Raw genomic sequence first — 5,000 nt, forward strand, 5'->3', positions numbered from 1 at the left:
CAGTCTACGGTGAATATTTAACGCTTTTTATTTTTTGGAGGTGCAAGTCTGCCTGAGCCTCCCTTCCTCCAACTCCTCCTCCTTCACCTCCTCCTCCTCCTCCTCCTCCTCTTCCTTGTCTTTCCCTTACTATCTTTTTTTTTTTGTTTATCTCTTCCTTTCTTCCCTCCTTCCTTTCTTCATTTTCTTCCTTCCTTATTCTTTCTTTACTCTTTTCTCTCCTTTTACTTCATTGACTTCCTCTGATTGCTACTTTTTGCTTCCAGTTTCTATTGCTCTCCTTTTCATTGTACTTTCCTGTGCCTTCTTACTTTTCCTCCCTCACTCGCTGTCATCCCTTTCTCCCTACCTACTTTCCTCCTTCCATCCCTCCCGCCTTTCCTCCCTCCCTTTCTTCACCTATTATGATCAAGGCCGCTTGTCGCAAACCATGTTATCCCAATGTATGCTCCTCCTCCTCCTCCTCCTCCTCCGTAGGAAATGACGTAGGAGGCAACCTTATGCGTCACAGTTCCTGAGAGGGAGGCTGGGAGGGAGCAAGGTCGTGGGGAGGAGCTGAGAGGGAGAGATGAGAGAGGTAGAAGGAGATAGGAGAGGAGGATCTGGTACTGTGAAGGCTAAGGGAGGTAATATGGAGCGGTAGGAGGGAGGAGGGAAAGGGCGGGATGTAGCTAAGGAGGAATGAAAGAGGGAAGAGTGATGTGGGAAGGGGGAAAGATAGGTTAAGTTAGGTTATGTTAGGTTAAGAGGAGATACTATTAAGTGGAAGGGAAAGGAAGAAAAGGAAGAAGTTATGGAAGAAGAGAGCGAGCGAATGAGCCAGCGAGAGAGAGAGAGAGAGAGAGAGAGAGAGAGAGGGGAGGGAGAGGTAAGTTAGGGAAGGGAAACAAGAAGAGAAAGGAGAACTGGATGGGGAGTAGAAGGGGATGTGACAAACCGAGGAAGAAAAGAGAAGAGAGAGAGAGAGAGAAAAGAGATATTTTCACGGAAGGGGTGGCATGAGGAGGGAGAAATGGGGGGAGGGGAAATATGAGGGTTTGGTTAAGGGGAGAGGGAATTCAAGAGAAGACTTTGACCCTTAGAAGTTGAGAGGAAAGTGAGTTGATCGTTTAGTGAAGGGGAGAGATGGGAGGGAGGAAGAGAGAGAGGGGAGAGGGAAGAGGATTAGATGGTATTGAGAACAGAGATGAAGGATATATTTCGGGAGGAGGAGGAGGAGGAGGAGAAGGAGGAGGAGGAGGAGGAGGAGGAGGAGGAGGAGGAGGAGGAGGAGGAGGAGGAGGAGGAGGAGGAGAGTTATATGGATATGTTTAGGGGAGAATTGAGTGGCTTTTGAGAGGAAGGGAGATGAGGAGGAGGAGGAGGAGGAGGAGGAGGAGGAGGAGGAGGAGGAGGAGGAGGAGGAGGCAGGTTTAGATTCTGTTTACGGGGAAGTGTCTTGTATGATTAGAGAGAGAGAGAGAGAGAGAGAGAGAGAGAGAGAGAGAGTGGATAATTTAATGAAACTCAAAACGTGTTGACTCTGATTGATATTTTCTTATAATTGCTGATATATGTTACCTGCACACACCTGTTTATTTTACCTGATAACTACCTGCGTGTTAGGAGCCTCTATAAGCACTTAACGCCTCCTCCTCCTCCTCCTCCTCCTCCTCCTCCTCCTCCTCCTCCTCCTCCACCTTGTAATCAATATTGGGTCCTGATGATTGGGGTAATGTTTCAGCTCCCCTTTTCCTGATCCTTAGCCTCCCCTTCCTCCCTCTCATCTCCCCTTTCCCTCTCTCCCATCTCCACTTCTTCCCCTCTTCCTCTCATGAGTAATATTTTCAGCTACTCCACTTAGTCTGTCCTCTCGTCCTTTCCTGTTCCTCACACTCTCCTTTCATCCCAAATCTGCCATTCTTATCGCCACACTTCTGCCATTAGCTCCCCACACCTGTATTACGTTATCCACATATGTCATACGCGTTCCCACACCTTCCCCACACTTCCCAAACCTGTCCTACATTCCCTACACCCTTGAAGCTTGTCACCTACTACACTTACGCCACACTTTCTACACCTGTCTTACTCTCTCCAAACTTACCCTACTCTATTTCATTAACACATTTTTTTTCTTTTACATTCAAATTCCATACAAAAATATTCAAAAGTTATCAATTTTTTTTAACAGACACGTGCTAATGAAGGAGATAAGACCTATATTTTACACGCGGCTTATTTCATGGTTTATACGTTAATGGTTCCCAAACTAGGTTGCGCGTGACTGAAGGGGCTCTCGTCAGGCTTTCCGGTGTGTGTCGCCACGGTGGTGTGTTATGCAAAGTCAGATATTAGTGCTACATCGGTACTTCTTTGTGAGTTCGTGGCATGGCGTGGTCTGGTGTGCTACGGTGGTTAGGTCTGCCAGCTCTGATGTTACAAGGTGTTAGTCAGAGAAGTAGTTGTAGTAATGGTTGTTGTAGTAGTAGTAGTAGTTGTTGTAGTAGTATTTGTAGTTGTAGTAGTAGTAGTAGTAGTAGTAGTAGTATTGTTGTTGAAGTAGTAGTAGTAGTAGTAGTAGTAGTAGTAGTAGTAGTAGTAGTTGTTGTTGTTGCTGTTGTTGTTGTTGTTGTTGTTGTTGTTGTAGTAGTAGTAGTAGTAGTAGTAGTAGTAGTAGTAGTAGTAGTAGTAGTAGTATTTTTGTTTTGTTGTCGTTGAGAGTAAGCAGAGAGGGAGTGAAACAGATGAGATGGTACGTAGTGTAACTTTAAAGTGATATGCTATGATGTGAGGTGAGATGAGGTGGAGCTGAGTTGAGGTGAATAGAGCTTCGGTGAGATTAGATGAAATTAAGTGAAAATGGCTTAAATGTAGCTAGGTTAAGTTAGGTTAGATTAGGTTAGGTAAGATTAAGTGAGATTTATTAGATATGGCTAGGTTAAGTTAGGTCAGATTTAGTTGGATTAGATTACGAGAGATTAGAATAAGTTAGGTTAGATCCGGTAAGATTTGATCAGGTTAAGTGATATTAGCTAAGGAAAGATTAGGTTGAATCATGTTGCCTAGGATGAGATGATGTGACATTATGTGAGGTGAGGTAAGGCGAAGGAGCAAGAGAGAGAGAGAGAGAGAGAGAGAGAGAGAGAGAGAGAGAGAGAGAGAGAGAGAGAGAGAGAGAGAGAGAGAGAGAGAGAGAGAGAGAGAGAGAGAGAGATGGGGAATGGAGGTAGAGCGAAACACAGTCCTTGCCTACCTGCCTGCCTGCCTGCCTGCCTGCCTCACCTCACCTGCATGTGTAGAAACAGGGATGGAAGCGCGCGGAGGTGGTATAAGACTCAGACACGTGCAGGAGGGCTGTAGTGTGGGACGTGAGCGCTCGTCTCTCCTGCCTGGACTGACTGAATGCCTCTTATCGCCCGAAGCGTGGCCACCTCACCGCTTCTGCACCTAGCCAGTGGATCTCCAAGTGCTCTAGCCAGCCATGCTCTTCCCAGCCAGTGTGCAGGGCAAGAGCTGAGAGATTTGAAGTGAGTGTTCGTTCGTGTGTGGTGCTTTCGCGAAGGGCGTTGCGATGTGTGGTTTGAGATGTGGTGTGTGATGTGCGGTGTGTGGTGAGTTTTTTTTTTTAGTGTGGTGTCTGGTGGTGGTGTAGTGGTGGTATTTGTTGTTAGTGCTGTTATGTTGTTGTTTTTATTTTGGCGTTATTGTTCTCATGGCATACACACACACACACACACACACACACACACACACACACACACACACACACACACACACACACACACACACACACACACACATATCCCTCCACTACCACTCAATGCTTACAATAATGATAATACTCCTTTTCTTTAAGTTCCTCCTTTCATTCTACCTTTTTTTTTTTTTTTTTTGTAAGCTCCGTGGCAAGGATTAGCCGAAGCAACAGACCATCTATATGCAATGTAAAAGTGAGCAGTGAAGAAAAACAACTATCGCTTTGCACTAATGAACACTGAATGGATGGAAAAAAAAATTAACATCCATGAACAACAACAACAACAAAAAGAATAAAGAAAGATGTGAGTGGGTGTAACCTGTTTAGCTTGTAGTGATAAGTGTAGAAAGCTATTGTGTAGTGACTCTCTCAGACACACACACACACACACACACACACACACACACACACACACACACACACACACACACACACACACACACACACACACACACACACACACACACACACACACACACACACACACACACGATTGGATGTCTTGGTATTGCGCCGCGCTGTGTCATAAAGGGAATTAAAAGGGACGTGGGCAGGGGGCGCTATCCCTCCCGCACTAACTTTTAATCCTTTCCGGCAAGAAAGAATTGAAAGGCATTTTAGTTTATTCCATCGAGTTTTTCTCTTTTTTCCTTTTTTCGACGGGTGTCACCTCTTATGTGTGTATATATGTATATATGTATGTATGTAAGTACGTATGTATGTATGCATGTAGGTAGGTAGGTAGGTAGGGAAGCCTGTGTGTGTGTGTGTGTGTGTGTGTGTGTGTGTGTGTGTCAGCGCCGGAAACACACAAATGAAAATGGATAGTATGGAAAAATGAGGGACTGAGACACAGAGAGACAGACAGACCGACGGACAAACGGACACAGTAATGTTTATTTGTTACTTTATGCCACTATTTGCACTCACACACACACACACACACACACACACACACACACACACACACACACACACACACACACACACACACACACACACCGGAAAGCGGCGAGGCAAATGGGCAGGCCTCTTAATGTGTGGGGTGTGTTCACCTAGCAGTAAATAGGTACGGGATGTAACTCGAGGGGTTGTGGCCTCGCTTTTCAGGTGTGTGTTGTGTGTGATGTGGTCTCAGTCCTACCCGAAGATCGGTCTATGTGCTCTGAGCTCGCTCCGTAGTGGGAAAGACTAGCTGGGTGACCAGCAGACGACCGAAGTGAATTACACACACACACACACTCTCTCTCTCTCTCTCTCT

General features: G+C 45.7%; 1 protein-coding gene across 2 annotated transcripts in view; it reads left to right on the forward strand.

Annotated features, from left to right (window-relative positions):
• The window catches only part of LOC123509497 (mucin-5AC-like), a 118,484-nt gene that overhangs the window by 102,285 nt on the left and 11,199 nt on the right, over nt 1–5,000 (forward strand). Inside the window, exon 1 of one of the 2 annotated variants that reach the window (XM_045263815.1) lies at nt 3,235–3,509. The exons of the other annotated variant lie outside the window; for it this stretch is intronic. The gene's annotated coding sequence lies outside the window, so the exon portion shown is untranslated. Of the gene's footprint in view, nt 1–3,234; nt 3,510–5,000 lie in introns of those variants that run through there. 2 annotated transcript variants of the gene reach the window in all.

Source organism: Portunus trituberculatus, chromosome 27 (genome assembly GCF_017591435.1).
Source record: "Portunus trituberculatus isolate SZX2019 chromosome 27, ASM1759143v1, whole genome shotgun sequence".
NCBI lineage: Eukaryota > Metazoa > Arthropoda > Malacostraca > Decapoda > Portunidae > Portunus > Portunus trituberculatus.